The following is a 22698-nucleotide window of genomic DNA, read 5'->3' as shown; positions in this document are numbered from 1 at the left end:
CTCAGCCTGGACACTTTCCAGGACTTTGCCTTAGTGAGTTCCGGGACCCAGGGTCACCAAGCCTGACCCTCATTCTTAGCCTCTCTGTACCCTATGGGTTCCTGTGGTTATTCTGGCCCCTGTCCACCCTGCCACCGGCAGGGCCCATTCAGGCTGTATCAGCAGACCAGCCCTTCCTCTGCACACTCTCCACACGTTACCTGTCTTAACCCACTGGATCTCTCCCATTCCCCACCCTCAAACATTACTATTTTTAAGCTGGTCCAAATTGTCTTTGGTGCTATTGCTTAATTTTTATTCTCTGAGTTTGTTTTATTCCTTAGTCTCTTGGGTTTTATCACTTTTTATTCCTAAATCTTTGCTGTTTGTTTTCTATGGTAGTGTGGTTCCTCATACACACACATGACAGGCAAGAGCTCCACCACTCAGCTATACCTTCAAACCCCCTTTTTTTTGTGGGGCAAAGTCTTGCTATGGTGCCCAGATGGCCCTGAATTCGGTCCTCCCTAGAGGCTGAGACAATAGGTGTGTACCTCTGTAGCAGGCTACCCCTTAGTAATTTTTAGGACTCCTTTTAAGGTAACATCTTACCCTCTCACTGGGTTCCTCGTGGGGTCAACCACACATCAAAGGTAGCACGGGTGATGGTCCAGGCCCTCTGCTGGGGTCTCAGAAGGCAAGAGGCTGTGGGGAGCTGTAGCCAGATGTAGGTCTCAGATTGTATAGTCAGAGAGATATGGACAGGGACTAGGGGACACACAGGAATAGCTGCAGAGAGGGACCAAAAGCAGGAAGGAGGTGCAGGCCAGACCCTGGCTTGCGGAACTGAGAACTGCCTGTTCCTCCTCAGCTGGGAACCCAGGGCCTCAAAGGCCTGGTGATGGACACCATGACTCACAGCCTATTGCTGGCTCCTGTCCTCATCCTTCAGCATGGGTCCAGCTGACCTAGACATTCCCAGGCACCCTCACACTACCCCTTTGTTTGAAGGCCCAGTGAGGACAAGGGTCTGGCTGTGGGCCTTTGTGGGTGGGAAAGGGACCCAGACCTGGCTTCCTCTCAGCAGTTTGGTCTAGTTTTTGACAGTCAGAAGAGGACTGAGGAGGAGGAGGATCTCCTTTTCTCTACCTATCCAGTGGCCCTACCCTGTCTCCTTACAAGGCCAGGCCTCCCATACCCTACCCTCTCATGCCTTGAGACTGTCTGCCTCAGTCATAGCACAAGGCAGCTGTTAAAGATGCCTGGGCTTGGCCTCAGGGCTCAAGATCTTTATCTAGTACTCTGACATCCCGGCCCCTCTCACACTGGCCTTTGACCTCCTTGTTTCATCCTTACCCACACATTTACACCTGGCCTCCCACCCTAGGTAGATGCCTAATGTTCAGGCTGGATGACAGTGCCCTCAATATCCTCAGGCAGCAGGAGGTGGGGAGGCTTCTGAAGATGGAGGCTCCCATTGTTTCCTGAGTCTGGTTCTCCAAGCCCAACCCTCCTTCAGAAGGAAGACTTGTCCAGGCTGAGTCCTTGACTACCATAGCCTCAGATCCACGTTAACCCCAAGTCCTGTGCTCTCCCACCTTCACAGACTCCCTGCTCCCACCCCTAATGTGGCGGTGCCTGGTTGTGTCACCCCCAACCCCCAGGCTCCCAGAAGTAAAGTGGCTTCTGGTGGTCCGCAGAGCCCAGGTCTATGCTGCTATGTGTCGGTCTCTCTTCCTGGCTACAGACCATCCATAGGGGCTGTAGCACAGCTCTGTCAGTGCTGCAGACACAGCCTCAGGATGTCAAGTCTCCCAAGAGAGACAACTGCCATCGTCAGCAAAGAAAACCCTAGCGGGGCTGTGTGGGGAGAGGGCTGGGTTGGGCAGAGCCTGAACCACTGGACCCATCTCTCACCAGGTTTGCTCCCTATCCAAGGCTCCCTCTGTGGAGCTTCACCCCTCCCTGGTTACTTGACATCTCACCTGTCCATAGGCCTCCATAGGTCTGCTTTTTCACCCAACAGTCAAACTCCACCCATTTCCTCAGAGGACACTGCTGCAGAGTGGGGATATTGGGATGGTCTCCAGACCCCAAAGTGGGTTATTTTTCTGCCAGTCTTCTGAGACAGGATCATACTACGCAGCCTCAGCTAATCTACAACCCGCTATGTGAGCCAGATGAGTCTCAAGCTTGTAGCCATACCCCTGCTTCTGCCTTCCAAGTGCTAGGACTAGAGGTACATCATGCCCAGCTCCGAGTGCTCCTTAAAAACACAAACCAAAGCACTGAGGGCAGGGCTCAGTCAGTAAAGGCACTTTCCACACAAGCATGAGGGCGTGAGTTCAGGTCTTCAGTCACCCACATCAAAAACTGGGTGAGGCGGTGCGCATTTGTAATTCCATCCTGGAGGGTGGTCAGAGACAGGAGGATTACAGGGGCCTGTTAACCAGACAATTTAGCCAAATTGGAAAGTTCCAGGTTCAGTGAAAGACTCTGTCTCAAAACTAAGGTAGAAAATGATAGAGAAAAACACCTAATATCAACCTTGGGCCACCACATGCATGCACACATATGGACACATGAATTCCCCCTACAAAAACACAGACACATGTAAACATACATACAAAAATACACACATAGAAAAATCACAAAACACAACCTGAGTGCTCACAGGACCCACGTCGGCCAGTACCATTCCTTTCTTCCACCTCTGACCAGCAATCTTTTCCTGCTCCCAATACACAGGGTACCTCGTGTACCATTCTTGGGGGGCTTCAGTGGGCTGAGGTCTGGGCCTGGAGTGGATCTCTTCCCGTCTCTCTGGACCCCAGTCCAAGAATGGCTGCCCCCTTGCTGCCCAGCAGAAAGAACCCTGGTTGTGGAAGGGATGTCTAAGCCAGGGCCCAGAGGTGGGGGCAGGGGAATGTCCTTTCTTCACCCTCTTCCTCCTCAGGCAACTTCCTGTCTCCGGAGTGGGCACAGCCACCACCAACCACAGCACTTCACCCTCCTGGTGACATCTTTGAGAAAATGGGAAGGTTGGTGTCAGAGATTGAACTGTCCTAAATCTGAGCAGTGAGCTGGGGGACTCAAGGCCGAGCTCTGTCTAGTGGACCCAACAGCGGTCTCCACAGCAGGCAAACCAGGGCCAGGCCCTCTAGTTAGAGCATGCACCTCAGGTCAGGCCCCTGACCTGGGGCAGCTATAGCCTTGGGTCTGAAAGGGAACGGGCTCAGCTCTAGAGAAGTCCGGAAGGCAGGCTATTCCAGATGGCTCCTACCCTGGACTCCACCCTGGAGTGGAGTGCCTTCTCTGTAGAAGTCCCAACCTTGGCATGTGCCAGGCTCAAAAGCTGGAATGGGGTTCCCCAGAGCCGCACACTCACTCCACTAGCAGAATTGGACAGACAAGCAATGAGAAGATTGGGCAGGAATTCACAGGGAAGGGTGGCCAGCCGGAGGTACGATATAAAGTCCTGAGGCAGAGTGGGTGAGGGTCACAAGGCAGTGGGAACTCCAGCTTCAAGCCAAGGCCTAACTCTTAGAACTGCTAGCTCTTGTCAGTGGGGAACCCTGGACAGACTGACACCAACTATGGAGGTCTTCAGACCCTACATAGATCTAGTTCCCATTGGGTCACTCATGTACCCCAACCCCATCACATACCCCATGAGGCTAGACCTTTTATGTCTGCCCTATTCAGAGAGCATGAATGATATCCAGCTCACACAGCACGGTCTGATAGAAACTATCTGAACCAACCCAACCCCAGGAGGCCATTTTCTGTGTTCCTAGAGATTTCTGACAAAGAAGGTAATGGCAGCAGGGGACTCAATCCCTTGCTCTGCCATGGTCAGACACACACAGTTGGCCTCGGACCTGCCTGCCAGGCCCAGATCCCCAACACTGTTTGCCTAGCCATGAGGGAGAAAAAGGGTCAATGTCAGTCACTTAACTCAGCTCCCCTTCCTGGATTTAAAGGGGGGGGGAGAGCAGACAGGGCCAAGGTACTGTTCCTACTGTGCCTCCTCCTGCTCAGTGCCTGGCACTGTGCTCTAAGGCTGTGCCCCCACATCTGCCAGCTCAGGCCTCCAGGCTAGCTTTTCCAGATACCAACTCATCCCACCCCCTAATGGCTACAAATTTCATCTTCTGCTGGGACCTCTTACAGATGCCAGCTCTTGGCATTCAGCACCTCAGAACTCTCTGGTAGGCAGCTTAGGGGACACCAGGCTGACCCCAATGTTGGCCTCAATGTGTATCTTTTCTTCTTCTTCTTCTTCTTCTTCTTCTTCTTCTTCTTCTTCTTCTTCTTCTTCTTCTTCTTCTTCTTCTCCTCCTCCTCCTCCTCCTCCTCCTCCTCCTCCTCCTCCTCCTCCTCTTCTTCCTCTTCTTCTTCTTCTTCTTCTTTAAGGGGAGAACATGAACATGGTCTGCCACTACCAAAAGTTCTGAAGTCTCTGATTTGGGGAAGTCTCAGGGGTCAGCACATCCAAAGCACAATGGATGAGCCTTGCCCTGGGAAAAACACCTTTGTGATCATAGTATCTCCGCTACCAGGAAATATCAATGTGTGTCTTTCAACAGGAGCAGTCACAGAGATGGATACTGTTTCAGTTTAGGGGAGGGCCACATGGTTGCTCAGAGCTTGGCAACCATTTTTCCTACCAGAAAAGAGCTCCCTGTCAAGCTGGGAGGTAGTGGTGCATTTCTTTAATCCCAGCACTTGGTGGCAGAGACAGGTGGACCTCTGTGAGTTCAAGACCAGCCTTGTCTACAGAGCGATTTCTAGGACAGCCAAGGCTACAGAAACCCTGTCTTAAAAAAAAAAAAAAAGAAAGGAAGGAAGGAAGGAAGGAAGGAAGGAAGGAAGGAAGGAAGGAAATAATTCTGTCTCCTTACCTGCTCTGCTGCTGAAGCCAATGTGACCAGGCTTAGGAGTGGCTGGGTCCCTGATGCTGAGTACAGTGGCCGGGGGAGGGGCTGTGACAGAAACCTAGAGAGCTTGGAGAGAGGCCCCAGCAGAAGAACCCACTATTGTCTGAGTGGAAACTCTGCCAGCCCAGGCAGCCCAGCTTCCAGGATGACAGGGCCCTGTTTGTCTCTGGTGCTCAATGGAGAGTTAAATGCAGGTGAGGAGAGCGGCAGACCAACTTCAAAGAACCTGGCAGAATCCTCCACCATCACTGCCAGTAGCTGCCCAACCCACCCAGCCTGCAGGAACTTCCCTGCTCAGGGAGGCCCTGCACCTCTCACTTAGAGGCCACCACTCAGAGTCCCTTGTCGCAAGAGTTCCTGACTGGGGGCGGGGTTAGGAGATGGGGGGGGTGGACAGATAGGTCACATTGTATACAGTTATGAGGAGGCACACAGCTCAGGAGTAGGGTAGAGTACAAGGTAGCCAAAGATGGCCCCCTGATCACTAATCCACACAATTATGTCTTCAACAAAAGTTCCTTCTCAGAGAGTATGGTGGGACGGGCCAGACACACTGAGTTACTGCTTCGACCACCAATCCTTGTCCTCACCCCCGTGGGCCTGACCACTCCTATGGCCCAGGCTTGGCTTTGGGCCTGGTACACAGAGCATACAGCATGTGTGGGAGGCATACTGGTCCAGATAAGCAAGCAGCCTTCTGAAAGAGTCTGCCAGTTCCTTACCTGCCTCAGTATAGTAGGTAGGACCTTCTTACTATAACAGTGAGTGTTTGGCCTGCAGGACAGAAGAGGGAGCCAGATCTCATTGTAGATGGTTGTGAGCCACCATGTGGTTACTGGGAACTGAACTCAGGACCTCTGGAAGAACAGCCAGTGCTCTTAACCTCTGAGCTATCCCTCCAGCCCTTTTTTCTGGTTTTTCAAGACAGGGTTTCTACATGTAGCTCTGGCTATCCTGTCATGCTCTATAGACCAGGCTGGCCTCAAACTCAGAGATTCATCTGCCTCTGCCTCCCGAGTGCTGGGGTCAAAGGCATGTGCCACCACTGCCTGGTCAGGGACAGGTTTCCATCTAATACCACAGAACAGTTTATAATACCCTGAGGCCCAAGCTGGAGAAACCCTCCAAATAGACCTGTTGTCTGTTCAGGGATAAGAGCATGAATCCCAGCTCAGGCCTGAGGACACTGACTTGAGAGGGTATCTCAGAGGCCTGCAGCACTTGAAGTTTGGGGGAGTTCTCATTTAAATGTTCTAGTGGTCCCATGAGCGAATCCTGATCTGATCCCATTTCACAGGGAAGGTGCTGAAGCCAAAAAAACACAAACTGGATGAGGCCTGGAACGTGGCTCTGTCTTGGTTCTCGTGACAAGCTCTGTGCCTTTCCATGTTCAGCCTCTGCTCTGAAAACCCCAGGAAAGCAGCCTGAGCTGGCTCAGCCCGAGGTCACGAGGCCCATCTCTGGCCATGGCATGCATACCACTAACCTGGCAGATCCCAGGCCAAGGACCACACCCCCTTCTACAGGCTCAAGCAGGCAGACACCCTGCCCCCGTCTCAGAGTCCTAAAGCAGGCATGTTTGGCTATGGGCCATTCTACCAGTGGGTGTGCAGTAAACGTGATTCACAGGGAAGCAGGAGGCAGTTCTCGGAATCAGAGTTTGGCCCTTGGGCATGGGCGTGTATGCCACAAGGGTGCCTGTTAACCCTTAAGGCCTACTGGCCTCCTCAGGTGACTACCCTAAGTGATCAAGCTAACACTGTTCCTGGAGGCCAGGTTGCAAAAATCATTCAGGTGTGCCTGGAACCCGCCATAGCCAGATCATGTGGACCAAGAGTCGCCTCTGGATCCCGGAGTCAGTGATTACAGCACAGAGCAACACGAAGTCCAAACACTTTGTGCTGGAATCTCAGAAGTCAGAGAGTTGGGAAAGAAGAAAAAATTAGATGGGATGGCACCTGGGTGCCCATGATGCCCCTCATCCTGAAGCCCAGCTGGCTTTCTGTTTCCTATTGTCCCTGGGGTTCATGGGTGGGTGGAGGGGGAGACTGACATTGATTCCAAGTCCAGCCATGTAGCGGCACCTGCACTTTGCTTTACAAAACAGAAAAGTGAGAGTTGAGAGGTATAATTTGGGGCTGGAGAGATGGCTCAGCGGTTAAGAGCATTGGCTGCTCTTACAGAGGACTTGGGTTCAATTCCCAGCACCCACATAGCAGCTCAGGCCTGTCTGCAACTCCAGTTCCAGGGGATCTGACACCCTCACACAAACATACATGCAGGCAAAACACCAATGCACATAAGCTAAATAAATCATTAAATAAAGACAGAAGTGTAATTTGCTTGGGAGGTCCAGGGCCCTGAGTCTCGGCAGGAGGCAGCAGCATTTTTCTGGGCTTCATCTCCACTGCCCACTAAGCTCAGCCTGAGGGGCAGTGAGGGAGGTGGAAGGTGAACCTGTAAGGTTCCCACATCTCCTAGGCACCCCATACATGGGACCATCTCCAGTCCTTAAATGTCCCCTGGAGGACTCCAGAGGCCCACTTAGGCACTTTACTCTCAGAGGAGGTCTCGGGTTTGAAGAGCACTTTTTTCCCCCCGCTCTCCAACGCCCAGCTAAAGTGTTTTTTTTTTGTTTTTGTTTTTGTTTTTTAGCTGAGGATCGAACCCAGGGCCTTGTGCTTGCTAGGCAAGTGCTCTACCACTGAGCTAAATCCCCAACCCTCCTCCATGTTTTTAACCACACCCGGTATACAAAGGGCACTTAGGTCAATGATCCTGGCCTCTCTGTCCCTACCTAACAGTTACATGCCCAGCCCATAAGCCTTTCCCTCCTGGCTTAAGTTCCCCATCTCCTCTTCCCAGGCTGCCTACTTCCCCTGCCAAGCAAGGTTAGAAAAGAGCCATACATGTCTGTGCCCAGGGAATGCCAAGGACATGACCCAGCCAGACGATGGCAGTAGGGCAAGGCCTTACAAAATCTCGGAGCCTTGGCCCCTCATAATGGAGCTTTGAGGACAGAACCGTATTAGTCAGTCCTTGTAGACACAGGTGTTTGCCCACAAGCCCAATGCAGGCAGGAACCTGGAAACCTGCCCTTTGCCCCAGGCCTCTCCAGGCCTGGCCTAGCTTAACCTCAACCACAAGCAGAAATGGCTCAATGTCCCTGTGTGACCAGGACACATAGAGGAAGCACTCCCAGTATCTGAGTATCAGCTACACACCACTAGCAGACTGTGGGCACTCATAACCACCCTTGGGTAGAAAGTGGTTCCTGATCCTGTTATAGATGTCATGGAGGCACAGCAGCAGGAAACGCCTGATGAATATCATGTAGCTGGATTTGAACCCAGGACCCCAGCCTGAGTTTATGCTCTTCCTTCTGCCCCTCTATGACTAAAGCAGGTCATTTTGATTCTCTGGACTCCCTGGGCTTCCTATCCGTGGGCCTACATGTGCACATGCATCCACATGGGGAGAAAGAGATGCTGGAGGCTGACCCAGCACACCACTTCCTCTATCCATGTGAACAGGAAGCGCCAAGGCAGTTCTGGAGTCCACCCCCTTCCCTCTGTCTCTCTTAGCCTAGCCTCCTGAGTGGGTTTCTGTATATATAACTCTGTAGGGTGACATCCCCCCAAAGGCTAGGCTCCCTTTGTACGCCCCTCCTGCCAGAGGGCTTTGCCCACCAGTTCTTGTCTACCCTTTAGTTTGTCCCCTCTGCCAGGGTCTGTCTCCATCTAGAACCCAGAGCCAGGTCCCAGAGAGCCAGAAGGGGACGTGAGAAAGGAGGTGGACAGACCTGTGTGTTTCATCTCCGTGGAGCCACTCCCAAGATCCAGGAGTGGAGAGCTGGATCTGGGGTCCTGGCCTAGGCTTCCCTGTCAGGGAAAGAACACAGCCCAACTCCTCTTCCGGTCCAAAGGGACCTAATCCATTGAGGGCAGGCACTCACCTAGGTCACACAGAGTTGGTACAGGCCTGACCTGAACCCATTCCTGCTCCCAGCCCAGGACCTAACCCCTGGACCCATTCTGTTGTGAAACAATTCTGTGCATTTCACCATTGACTCAGCGGGTGACATTTCCAGAGCCCCTTCAAGTAGGATGTAGTATCCTGAATAGTCACATGTCATCCCCGAGGTCCCACACAGTGCCTGGGCCAGGGAGGTGTCTCAGGATTGCTTACTGGGGTCACCTGTCTAGAAGGCACAGAACCACCAGTGTCAAGGAATGAACAAACAGACGGGCAGAGAGGAAATAGCAGGTGCTCAGGGTCATGAAAGGGAGCAGAGAGAATTGACTCCAACGGAGCTCGCAACCTATTAACAGCCACGGCCCAGAGCCACAGAAAGGGCGGGCTGCAGGGTGGAGGCGGAGACCCCCACATGTCGGCTAGCCGACAACTTTCGACCACTCTTCTATCCTCTGAGACACTCTCTCTTCCTCAGGACCTGCAGATTCCCCCACACCCAGTCACTCCTGCGTCAGTCAGTATGAATCAGCTCTAACAGGTGGCTTTGCTCTCAAGCTTCGTGAAGCCTCTGAAGGAAGGCAAGTTTGGATTTCCAGAGGGAATGGAAGAAAAGCCACCTTCTGAGTCTTTGGAAGCCCCTCTAGATGGGCCCTGTAGCGCGTGCCAGAGGCGCCAGAGGGACGCAGGACACACGCGAAACACCCCCTCACCTCCTGGACTTACAGCCCAGACCTAAGTCCAGGATGCTGCCGCTCCGCCCTATGAACCCCACTCCCACCCCACAGCGGAACACAGGTTCAAAGGACAGGCAGGTCTCTGAGACACCACTCTGCCACACATGTCCACATCCCGTCCCGAGACCCCTGCGGTGCCTTACCTGCCGGTTCCCAGCCCACAGACCCTTCGTCCGGGAGGCGGATCCCTGCTCGGCTGCCCAGCTCTGCTCCGGGCTGGGCGGGCAGCTAGGCGCTCCGGCGCAGGCCCCGCCTCCGAGTTGGCCCCGCCTCCCAGGTTCAGGTCCCGCCCTCTCCCTTTCAGCCCGCCCCGGTCCTGGACTCGCTTCTAAACGTGTTACCTGCCCTGCTCTGGTACCATAGCGAAGGCTAACCATTCTCGTGATCGGAGATTGGTTGGTGGACTAAGAAGCAGGGTTTGTAACTAGCAAACGGTAGGTGCTCACTAGATCTCGGCAGATGTGCGCGCGAACACACACACACACACACACACACACACACACACACACACACACACACACACACCCTCTATCTGGTGGCCTCCTTGGAGGAAATATCTGAAATATCTGGCTTCTCTCTATGGGAGCAGCATCTGTCTGCTGGCTGCACCCACCTGCTGGGTGGGTCTGACTCAAATGTAGGCACCAGGTAGGGAACGTTTGCTGGGAACCTCTGGAGTCTTACTGGGGACTTTTAGGCTGCTACTGCCTCTACGGCTGCTACAAGGGCCAGTGCTAGGGTCCAGTGCTGAAGCCAAGGACACAGAATTCCCCTGGGTTTCCGGTGCACAGCCACTAAGGCCTTTGACTAAGCCCATCTGTAGACCTAGAGGACCCCATTTTTAAGGGGCAGGGACCTGGAGATGGATGACTTCCTTTGGAGATGATGACTTCCTGAGGGAGCCCTGGGGCCAGGCAGGGTGTGTGAGCCTGAAGCCAGACTAGCAGGACTTTAGAAAAGTGGAACCTTCCAAAGAGAAGGCTCACTGCTTGGGGATCAGGGAGGAATTATCCCCACGTGGACTGACTCCAGGTCCCAGAGGCTATGGGCCAAGGAAGGACAGGCTCTGGATGGGGGCCAAAGGGAGCTACCCCAGTGGTGGTGGGGAACCCATTAGCTGCAGAGACACGGGCTCCTGCTGTCTGCTCCAGACCAGGCTGAGGCTGGAGGGGCTGAGTGTCAGTGATTCATGCTGAGCTACTGAAGGGACTCGGGAACATCCAGCCTGGGGGTGGGGGGAAGCACTTTGTAGTTGCACAAGTGTGGGACATGTCTCTGTCCTCCTGTTCCAGGGCTGCTCAGCGTCTCCATTTAGCTCTTTCATGTGAGGCAACCTTGCAGCCAGAGAGGTTAACTGGGTGTAGGGGAAGTGGCAGAGGCCAGAAAATTAGATGGCCAAGAATTGAGACCAAATACAGAGAGATTGGTGCCCACTAGGAAAATACCAAAAAACCTGGAGCTTGGGAATGGAGGCAATAAGGGACATGGGAGAAGCTTCATCCAACAGGGCACTGAGTTCTCTGTTGGCGAAGGGATGGGGCCGTCTGACAGATAAAGGCAAGTGAGAGAGGAGCAGGGAGTGTGCCCAGAATCCTAGCCCTTCAGTGTAGCTGGTTTTTATTACTCTTTGGCTCTTTTGATTTTTGGGGGGCCCACCACTCAACTCCCAAATAAATCACACAAGGAGATTTATTACTTATAAATGCCCGGTGTTAGCTTGGCTTGTTTCTAGCCAGCTTTTCTTAAAGTATCCCGGACTACCTTTTGCCTCTGGCCCTTTCCTTTTCTTACTTCTGTGTATCTGACGTTCACGCTCACTCCGTGGCTGGCCCCTGGTGTCCTCCTCTCCCCTTTTTCCTGCTCATTCCTCCTCTAATGTTCTCCTTCTGTTTATTGTCTCTGCCTGCCAGCCCTGCCTGTCCTTTCTCCTGCCTCATTACTGGCTGTCCAGCTCTTTATTAGACCAATCAGGTGTTTTAGACAGGCAAAGTAGCATAGCTTCATAGAGTTAAGCAAATGCAACATTAAAGGATGCAAAACATCTTTGCATCATTAAAACAAATGTTCCACAGCATAAACAAATGTAACACATCTTAAAATAACATCCCACAACACACACTCGCTACTCCTGTCTCTGGCCCTAGGGCTGACCCCACTTGCCCACAGCTTGACTCTCATGGATCCCAGTGGTAAGGAGGCAGGTGCTGACTGGCTGAGATGCCCAACCTCTGGGGTACCCCATGTCCCCATCTCTGTCTGCCCAGGTATCACCTCTATGTAGCTGAAGTTGTCTGTGACCCTCTGCTGCCATGGGTTGTTTTACCTTCTCCTGTGGAGAAGACAATGAGCAGAGCACTAGGCTGTTTGGCCCTGAATCCTGCACTTTCAGCCCCACCTCTGTCCACTGTTGCCCCCATCTCACTCAGTTGCCTTACTCCTGAGACTTGGCTCAGGGTTGGACAGGGCAAAAACACATCAAGTTCAGTTAATCAGATGCATGGGTCCATAAAGGGCCTGCTTGACCCTGAAACAATTCAAGGCAAATCCTGGCCCTTATGGATAATAGGAAATGGACAACGATGCCATCGGATCACAGTGAAGCTCTTGTCCCCAAAGCTGAAGGAGGGCCAGCAAGGAAGTAGAGCAAAAGCAGACATTGGTGCCACCTGCAGGAACCTGACTGAAGGCAGATACAGGGCTGGCTTCCAGATGCCAAGTTCAGAGAAGGTACCTAGAGAATATCCATAGAAACACAGCTCAGGTGAGGCCTGAGTAGCTAGATACCCAGAGCTCCCAACTAGAGCTGAAAAGATGGAAGGGTGTGCAGGACAGACCCCATGCTTCAGATAAGCAGAAGGGATGCGACACCTCCTTTTCAGCCAGAAAGAGGGGGAAGCAGGCCTCTGCAAAGCACGTATGTAGTGAGCCATCCCCCAGCATGCCTATCTCTTGCCTGCTGAGGATCATGCTGCTGACTTGGTGGGCTGTCCCAGGGCCCAGAATATGCAACAAAATAATTTTATGGTTGGGAGTCACCACAACATGAGGAACTTTATTAAGGGGCCACGGCATTTAATACAGTTCCTCATGTTGTGGTGACCCCCAACCATAAAATTATTTTTGTTGCTACTTCATAATGGTAATTTTGCTACTGTTACGATCGTAATGTAAAATCTGTGTTTTCTGATGGTCTTGGGTGACCCAAAAGGGGTCGAGGCACACCGGTTGAGAACCACTGGGCTAGCGAGCTCTCTCAGTGAGTAAAGGCACTTGCCATGCAAGCTTGGCAACTTTAGTTTGAGCTCTAGAAACTGTGTAAAGGTGGAAGGAGAGAACCAACTCCACGAAGTCACCCTTGACTTCCATGTGCACACTGTAACATGTGCCCTCCCACCGTCATGTGTTCACACACACACACACACACACACACACACACACACACACACGCACACACACATATACATACAGAAGTTTGCCACATTTTATAAGACAGGGTCTCTCTATTGGTGAAATTATTAAAGCCACTCCACATAGTTAAAAGGGAGGTTTTTTTTGTGGGGTAACTTACAAATGAAGGGATAGGTTGTAGGGTCTGGGAAAGGGATGGCGCAGTCCGGCAGTGTTCTCTGGAGAACTCTGCTTGGTCTACCTCCAGTGTCCAGGGTCCTAGAACCAAGAGAAGCCTCTCCTCTCGATCCTGGGTCTTCAGCTTCCTCCCTCAGCCCCGCCTTGTGGGCGTGACCATTACCGAAGCCTCAATGGGGGTTGGAACTTCCAGGCCAAAGCTGGAATGGCTACCCACTACACTCTCAGTTAATGTATAGCTCACCAATTCAGTTAGTCTGGTAGCCAGCAAATTCTAGGGATCTCCTGTCTCAGCCTGCCCCTGAAAGCTGGGGTTACAAGTATATGCCACTGCACACAGCATGTGGGTGCTGAGGATCTGAACTTAAGTCCTCCTGCTTATGTAGCAAGTACTTCCTGGACTGGGCCATCTACCAAGCCCTCCTTGATTCTTCCAAAACTTGTCCACCCTCCTCACACCCTGTTCTCCTCCTGTCTTTTGAACCCCAACATTTGACATGTCCAGACTCCCTTTAGAATGTCGTCTTACTAGAACAAGACCCTGCATGCCTCCGTCACTGCTACATCCCCAGGTGCTCATCCACTTCCTGGATGCTTAATAAGTGTTTAGTGAATGAGTAGACAAAACCAACGGAGAGAGTTCTCAAGGAAAGGGACAGTCTGACCAGTCAGGTTCCTGTGTCGGAGGAAACTGTAGGCCTGCCCTCTCATTTCTATCCCAGGAATGGGACTGTGGTTGTTTGTTTGTTTTGTTTTTTGTTTTTGAGACAGGGTTTCTTTGTGAAGCAGTCCTAGTTGTCCTGGAACTCACTCTGTAGACCAGGCTGGCCTCGAACTCACAGAGATCCACCTGCCTCTGTCTTCTGAGTGCTGGGATTAAAGGCATGTGCCACCACCGCCCAATGGCACTGTGGTTTTAACAAGTGCCTCACTGTAAGGCTGCTTCCCCTTGGCAAGTCTGGTTCTGGGTAGGACCAAAGTTGAAGGCTACCCGCCACTCGTTTGAGGGACAGCAGAAGGCAGGACAATCCATAGACAACAGCACTGAGGGTGGGCGGGGAAGGGATCTAAGGGCCTGGGAACCTTGGGGAGGATTCAGTTCAGGCTAGAATCTAACTGGGAAGAGGTGTTTGGGAGGGAGAGTTGGCCTCAAACAGATATGTAGACATCTGGCAGGCTGTGAGGAGGACAAGGGTCCTCTGCTGGGAGACTGGCCTACTGGCATACCTGGCAGAGAAATCAGGCAGGGTTGGAGCTGCCTTCTTGGGTTATGTGTCTCACCTTATCCCAGGCCAGATCCTGTGGCTCTCTCACACTGCTCTTGATCAAGGGACACAGTGTTTTCTCCTTTGCTGGTATGAGAAAGCATCAAGGCAGGGTTAGGGCAGAGGGTGGGCAGTGGAGAGTGGCTAAAGGGATTTCTACATGGCAAGCTATAGATGGGGTACACACAGTGCCTTGATACAGGTCTGGGCCATACTCCAAGCTACGGTTCTTACAGGCTTACTTTCTTCTATTGGGCCAGCCCTGCGTGCACCTTGGGAGAGCCAGTTAGGTACCCCTGCACAGGAGGCCTCTCCAGGCTTCCACATCCTATGCAAATGCATATGTCCCCTCCAGCTTTCACCAACCCCTGCCGGGCTCTACCAGTCAGCACAGGGTCCTGCTCGCCTGGCCCCCGCCTGTGAGTGCCTGGCCAAGCATCTACTACCTCTTGAGCCGGGCCAGGCTCCTTGGCCAGCCAGAGAGCAGATGAGGCGCTGATGGAGTCGGAGGGGGCTTCCTGAGGATAGCAGGTCCAAGCTGGACCAGACCTGGGAGGGCTTTCTTGGTGAAGATGCAGTGTTGAACAGAGGGGCCAGAGCCATAGCCAGGTTGAAGAGCCTGCAAGCACCCCTAGACTCTCTTTTCCTTCCACAGACCTGCTCCTGGCTGCCTGGCTTTGGTGATCAAGCCCAGCTTGGCTCTGGCTTTGCCCTCTGAAAAGTTTATTTGGATCAGTTTTTGATCTAGAACACTGTCAAGCCAACCCTAGTAGAAAATTCTATTTAAAAACATAAACCCCGTGGGTGGCAGACCCCGGCCTCATGCATATCAATATTTCTATTTTTACACCCCAAACATGCTGTCAGCCCCCGGAGCCCGATTTGGAACTTGAAAGCAGCCTGTTCTATTCTGGGTACCACTTCCGGCCTTGGTGGTGTGATGGAGGCGGTGTTTGTACACACAGACACAGCTCTGCCCTCTGCTCTCCCCAGCTCCCCACCTCCGGTCTCCTCCTTCCCTCTTTTATCCACATGACCTCTAGGAAAATGAAGGGGTCTGGAAGGGGAAGACCACAGGCTTGGGTAGGGAAGTTGTGGCTTTCAACAGTGAGTGGTTTCCCATGATCCCCAGAAAGGCTCACCAATCACCTAAGCCTGCGTCAGGAGGGGTGGCCAGCCTTTCTCCAGTCGACACTGGGCACGGAGACATGGGGTGAAAAGTGGCATGTGTGACTATAAAGTCCTCCAGGACCAGAGGGGAAGGAAAAGGGAAATGGATGAGCCTGGCCCAGGAGACCTGAGGACTGGCTCCCAGGCCCTGCCAAGGTGGGGCTGTCTAGTAGAAATGAATGTGGGGCTCACCCACAAAGTTCCAGAACCATCTGCCCCTCCAGGCCTGGCATGGGTTCTGGATGGGTTACACCCAATTTTCAGCACCTGCCTAGCCTGGGCCGCTAGAAGACCATTCCTTTTTCCCTTCTGCTCTCCTATCCTTAGACCTTGGTCTCCATTCCAACACTCATGGGTCCTCAAATCGTGCTGGCCAGACCTCCAAGATGCTACCCTGAGCACACCCTTCCATGTATAACTAACCTAGGGACATAGGGTTGAACCCTCAATACCATGACCGCTACTGTGCCCATTTCTTTACACAGCACTGGAGACCTCCCAGCACACACAGGAGGCCAGGCAGCCTTTACTCAGAGGGTCCCTGCTGGCCCTGCACCTCTCCTGACCTCCAGGGTGTAGGACTGGGAAAGTGGTAGCTGTGGCCAGTAGCCAAACTCAGGCTCTGCCTTGAAGTCAGCCTGAAAAGGACCCCCCAGATTCAGGCTCTCTCTTGGCATTTGCCTGAAAAGGACCCCTCGGGCCAGGCTGTGGCTTTCCCATCTCAAAAGTAAGCTTCTATACAACATGGGAGAGTGAGAAGGAGCTCACTGGAGGAACCTTTCCTGTCCCCAGTAACACGTTCCCAGGTGAGAGAAGGAGGGCAGCGTGGTGCTCCCCTCGAGTGTGCATAGGCTCAAACTACTAAACTCTATTTTCCTTATTTTACACTCTTAAGAGGTGGCCGCTATGATTCCAGGGACACCCTCTGCAGATGCAGAAAAGTGAACTGAACCTGAGGCACAGGTTCATATCAAATTCCATCTTTTAGCCAGGCCTGACGGGGTAATCACAATGCTTGGGATGCTGAGACAGGAGGATTGCCAAAAGTTTGAGGCCAGCCTGGGCTGCATTGTGAGTTCCAGGACAGTCTGAGCTACAGAATCCGAGAAGCCCCATAGCTGATAAGCTCACAAAACATGGTAGTTGCTTTCCTTCCCCTTCTCCAAAAGCCATAGTTCAACTTTGCCCGTTTTTTTTTTGTTGTTGTTGTTGTTGGTTTGTTTCATTTCCCTGTTCTCTCACTGCTACTTCCTGCTCCAACATCACTGTGTCAGCACTGGCCTAGTGATGCTAAGCGACCCCCCTTCACGCACAGCCTGGAGCTCCCTCTCCTCAGCTTGCTTCTCCTGGAGCTACTAAGTGTTATCATTTTAGTTTTGTTCTCCTTTTTGAAATAAGTAATTTAAATCTCCTCAAAGGCATTCCAATATATTAGACATTCCACCAGCCCCCAACGGACCTTTCTTAAGTCTGGCCTTCACCGGATTGTCACCCACGACCTCCTTGACCAGTGTCCTGTCACTGTGTTTGCTTCTGTGGAGTCAGTCCCCTTCTGTGGGGTTCCCACTTCCTCTTTCTCAATTTCCCCCCGTCTTTTTGGAGAAGCACACCCTCAAGCGGCTCCAGAGGAAGGAGCACAGTTTCTGAGTGCTCGTCCCGCCCCTGAGGATTTTGTACTGTGGCTGAGTCCAGTGTCTCCGGTCTTTGTGTTTTTCACGTTGCCATAGTTCTAATTCTGGTCCTTTCTCTGTGTACATTTATCAGGTCTCTGACTCAAGATTCTGAGAGGTCTGTAGACACGCCGAGGCACACATCCATTTGTTTTCTTGTATCTGAACATTCAGTTCATCCTTTTAACCTGTACCTCAGTTTGCTTTCTATTTCTGTGATTAAATACCGTGACCAGGGGGCTGCAGAGATGGCTCAATGGTTAAGAGCACTGACTGCTCTTCCAGAGGACCCAGGTTCAATTCCCAGCACTTACATGGCAGCTCACAGCTATCTACAAGCCCAGTTCCAGGGGACACAACTCCCATGGTAAAACACCAATGCACATTAAAAAATATACCATGACCGAAAGCAACCTGGAGAGGAAATGCTTTATTTCTTACAGTCTGTAGTCCATCATGAGAGGAAGCCAGAGCAGGAACTCAAGACAGGAACCTGGAGACAAGAACTGAAGAGGAAATGGAGGAGCGCTGTGCACTGCCCTGCTCCCCATGGCATTCCTATATAACTCAAGACCACTAGCCCGGAGATGGCACTGCCCACAGTGGGCCAGCCTTCCCCATCGGTCATTAATCAAGACAATTCCCTCACAGGCTAATTGATAGAGATATTTTCTCAAACGAGGTTCCTTCTCTCTTCCCAGATAACTCCAGCATGTGTCAAATTGACCAAAAAAAAAAAGAAAGAAAGAAAGAAAAAGGAAAACAAAAAACAACCCAACTAGTACAGACTAGCATAACCTGGAAACTTGATTTTCTTCCCCCTTCTCTCTTCCTAGACCTTTTAGTTGATGTTAGAACTCCTAGACTCTTCCTTTGGTATCTTTTTCTCTCACCCTCCCCCATGTTTAGCTTTACTTTAAGATTTCCTTTATCCTGGACTGGTATATCAGGAGATAAAGGATTTTGCTGTCAAACCTGACAAACCCAGGACCCATATGGAGGAAGGAGAGAATCAATTCCTGCAAGCTGTTCTCTGATCTCCACATGCATGTCCCTCCCTGCACCCTCTTTCGATAAATAAGTAAATTACTAATTAATTTAATAAAGATGTCCTTAATCTTTTCCTTTGGTTCGTCTATTGAGGTTTTTTGTTTGCTTGTTTGTTTTGTTTTTTGTTTTCCAAGACAGGGTTTCTCTGTAGCTTTGGAGGCTGTCCTGGAACTCACTTTGTAGACCAGGCTGGCCTCAAACTCACAGAGATCCACCTGCCTCTGCCTCCTGAGTGCTGGGATTACAGGTGTGTGCCACCACCGCCTGGCTATTGAGTTTTTATACTCATATATTTTTCTAGGATCACATATATAGATTTCAATATATATATGTGTGTATGTATATATGTGTATATATATATATATATACACACACACACACACATAAAATATTGAACTTCTTTGATCACATGGTGTGTATATGTCTTTTTCTATGTGTCTGTGTGTAAATATATACATATTCATATATATATATATATATATATAGAGAGAGAGAGAGAGAGAGACAGACAGACAGACAGACAGAAACAAAAGGAAAGGTCTCAGGTAGCCCAGGATGACCTTGAACTCACTATATAGCCAGGGATGACCTTGAACTCACTATATAGCCAGGGATGACCTTGAACTCCGGACTGTCCTGTCTTCACTCCTTGAGTGATTGGACTACAGTCATGTGTCACCACACCCAGTTTATGCAGTGTTGAGGCTCTAACCCAGGGCTTCATGCATGCTAGGCAATCACTCTGCTAACTGAGCTATATCCTAAACTTCCATGATTATATTTTAAATTTTCAAGAGTTCTTCATATATTCTAAATATTCTTTCTTCCTAGCATTCAGTTCTATCTTTTATGAGTATGTACAAATTTTTCTCTTTGCTTCTTGAAGCTATTAATCATGTTTTCTACGCTAGGTGTAGTGGCATACACCCGTGGCCTAGCTAATCAGGAGGCGGAGGTGAAAGGATTGCTTGCCTGGGCTCATTTCACCGACCTCAGGCATAACTTTTAAGATGTGTTCTTAGCAGACCTCCACTATAGCTCACTTACCTGCTTCCTCCACCAATGGATTTGGTAAACATCTTGGCTTTTGACTTTCTCCATTCTATTAGAAAATCTCATGGAGCATGGAGCTGCTTTCAAGGTAGAATGTGTTTTCTGGAGCAACTTGAATTCATGTTTCTGGGCCATTGTTAATTCATACTTGGCTCCAGAATGAACTATCTCTTATGCCCTTTGAAGTGAAAGCTGTGCTTTGCCTGGACAAACACATAGCAGTCCATGTGAAAGAAGAGGGTTATAACACTGCATTGTGTCTGAATATGCCAGGGCCACTGTTTACATCATAAACTACAAACTAAACACAATATTTCAACCTTTGCAGCACTTAGGAAGGCCCAGCTTGGACTTGTGTCTTAACCCCCCCCCCCCCCCAGCCCTTTGCCTGGAATAGAAGGTGACTGGGATTCAGCTCTTTTCTCTGTTCTCAACCTGACTACAGGAATCTGCCCCAGCTCACTGCTGAATGCCATATGCTCCACACCAGGGCTGTACACACAGCACTGTTGCCTGCCCTCAGTGAGACACAGCCGTAGACCTCACCCTTAAAGAATGGTCTAGAAGTTGGGCACAGCCTCTGAATGTACACACATCCACTGCTAGAACAGTGTGTGTGTGTGTGTGTGTGTGTGTGTGTGTGTGTGTGTGTGTGTTGTGTGTGAGTGTATGTGATTGAAGGCTTTTTTGCGTCCATCCCCATCCCACAGCCGCTTGTAAATAGTCACTGAGAGGCTTAATACTACTTATAAATGCTCGGCCTATTGTTCAGGCTTATTACTAACTATCTCTTACAACTTAAATTAACCCATTTCTATTCATCTATATTTTGCCATCTGGCTGTGGCATTACTGGTCTGCTGGCATCTTGCTCCTTGGACAGCTGGATGGAGTCTCCTAGACCCCGCCCTTCTTCCCCCTGTATCTCTGCTTGGATTTCCCACCTGGCTCTTCTCTTGCCTTGCCATAGGCCAAAGCAGCTTTATTTATTAACCAATGGGAACAACATGTATTCACAGCATACAGAAGGACATCCTACATCATGTGTGTGTATGGACACTGCCCCTGAGGAGGCAGAGGTCAAAGCTACCAGGGATGGTGCTGCAGCTAGGGACCCGTGGGCAGCACCTGTTCCAATGTATGGTGCCTCAGCTGAGTAGGGGAGTAAGGCTGTGTGTAGGGAGGTGAGACTGGAAAATAGTCCATGCTGCCAGGCACAATAGGAGAAAAAAAACACCCCAAATAGGAATTGAATCTTTAGACTGTGTCTTATTCAATACAGCCTGGGAGAAGGATAATAAATCTGTTGTCTCCAACCTTCTCTTAGAATATTTTATGGAGAACCAGAACAGAGGCGGTCTGAAGCTCAGTGTTGGTCCTCTGGGCTGGAGAGAAACAAGTAGGCCTTATCTCTCTGATTGTTTTTCCTTGTTACTGTTTTCCTGTTTAGTGGGAAAGGAGAGTTCATGCCCACCAAAGCTGCTGAGTTTTACATTCCTCCCATTTGGATGATCTCTAGATGGAAGATTAACCCAATCCGGGCGGTGGTGGCTCATGCACCCAGCACTTAGGAGGCAGAGCCAGGCAGATCTCTGTGAGTTTGAGACCAGCCTGGTTTACAGAGTGAGTTCCAGGAAAGGTGCAAAAGCTACACAGAGAAATCCTGTCTCGGGAAAAACAAAACAAAACAAAACAAAACAAAACAAAACAAAACAAACAAAAACCAAAAACAAAAAAAAAAAAGGAAAAGAAAAAGAACCAACCGACCGTTAGCAGTGTGTATGTGCTGAGCTGTTCACGATGTGTACACTCGAGTGTGAAGGACACATGTGCTCTTACACTTCCTAACACTTCCCACCCACAAGACTGAATAAACATTCCCTTAATGCTCAGCAGCCCATTTGGGAGAAGAGCCTGGGTCTGTGTCTCTGAGAGGATGAAGGAGATTGTTGAGTGATTGGATGAGGCACTCTATGACAATAGCAACCACAGCTTACCTCGTAAATAACCAGGCATCAGGACGCACAGGTATCTATCATTCAGTGGCCAGAGACTCAGGCACCTAGGTTTCAGGGAAGAGACAGCTCAGCCACCTACGCCTAATCAATCAGTTGTTGCCCAGGCCTGGAGTAGATGAGGTTGGTGCCCGAGGCTCTGGTCCTCAAGCCTTTGTGGCCACACTGCCCCCTTGTGGACACTTACCTGAAGGCCCCTGTGAAAGCAGGCTAAGTTCCGGCTGCCTCATGTGTCTGTTGGTGGGAATGTTAGAGCAGTGTGTGTGCATCAGTGTTGAGCTGTGTTAGCATCAGTTAGGTCAGTCACCAACCTTACTGGCCACAAGTCCGTGTATGCGCATGGCCCTGGGAGACCTTTGCTCCCTACACAGCCTCCTTCTGGGAACAGCTGACTCTTGAGGTCACAAGGACAGGGCTGAAGTCCCATCATTCAAAACGAAGGGGTGGGGGGGCGATTAGGAAAAGCTGCAGATCCCAAAGGGACCTGTGCGAGAGTCAGAGGAAGAGACCTCTGAGGATTCAGACTGACAACAGTCTGTCAGCAAATTAAGCCAGAGTTAGATGGGTGGCCTGTCCATCTGCTCCACTGGTCACTGGAACCCCGGGGCCCATGAGGACTCAGAGTGCAATGCAGTTTCACAGGAGATCTCCAGTCTTCTCCTGTCCTACACTTGGGTACCCTGGGAACCCGCCCCTTTGCACTATTCCCCTTCTTGGGAACCCAAGTGCCAGGCTTCTCTTCATCCTTTATGTGGTAATCATCACCTCCCGCTATTGGCCCAGGCTGGTCCCAAACTTATGATCCTCCTGCCTCAGCCTCTTGGATGCCAGGATCCTAGGTCTGTGCTCTGGCTCATCTAATCACCCTCTTCAAGGTGGGTTCCCCGTCCCCCTTCTTCTTGGTCTCCATATATTTCCCCCTTCTTTCCCTTACTACATTAGCTACTTTTCTTGTTGTTGAGACAAAATTCCCAACGACAAACAACTCAGGGTGGGGGAGGGCTTATCTGGGCTCCTGGTTTGAGGGGACACAGTCCATCAGAAGGGGAAGGCATGGCAGCTGGAACATGAGGGTCACATTCCAGGAAGGCAAAGGAGACGACAGTGGCACTAGGCTCACTTTCTCCTTTTTATTCAGCCTGGATCCTAGTGCATCGGATGCTGCTGCTTACATTTAGCATGGATTGTCTCTTCTCAATGAATCCTTCCTGGAAACCTCACAGACATGCTCGCATTGTGTTCCACTTAAGCCGATGATGATTA

At 50.9% G+C, this 22698-nt stretch overlaps 1 protein-coding gene and 1 pseudogene across 3 annotated transcripts in view; both read right to left on the bottom strand.

The window, feature by feature from the left end:
* Positions 1–9879, bottom strand: part of Sh3bp2 (SH3 domain binding protein 2) — a 36868-nt gene extending 26989 nt beyond the window's left edge. Inside the window, exon 1 of one of the 3 annotated variants that reach the window (XM_036201653.1) lies at positions 9772–9879. The gene's annotated coding sequence lies outside the window, so the exon portion shown is untranslated. Of the gene's footprint in view, positions 1–591; positions 782–2641; positions 2859–9771 lie in introns of those variants that run through there. The other 2 variants (XM_036201655.1, XM_036201654.1) reach the window with 2 other exon arrangements.
* LOC118592663 lies at positions 4395–4548 on the bottom strand (annotated as a pseudogene).
* Positions 9880–22698: the final 12819 nt, after the last annotated feature.

This window comes from Onychomys torridus, chromosome 10 (genome assembly GCF_903995425.1).
Source record: "Onychomys torridus chromosome 10, mOncTor1.1, whole genome shotgun sequence".
In the NCBI taxonomy this organism is placed as follows: Eukaryota; Metazoa; Chordata; class Mammalia; order Rodentia; family Cricetidae; genus Onychomys; species Onychomys torridus.
This window is presented reverse-complemented; position numbering and strand designations above follow the sequence as displayed.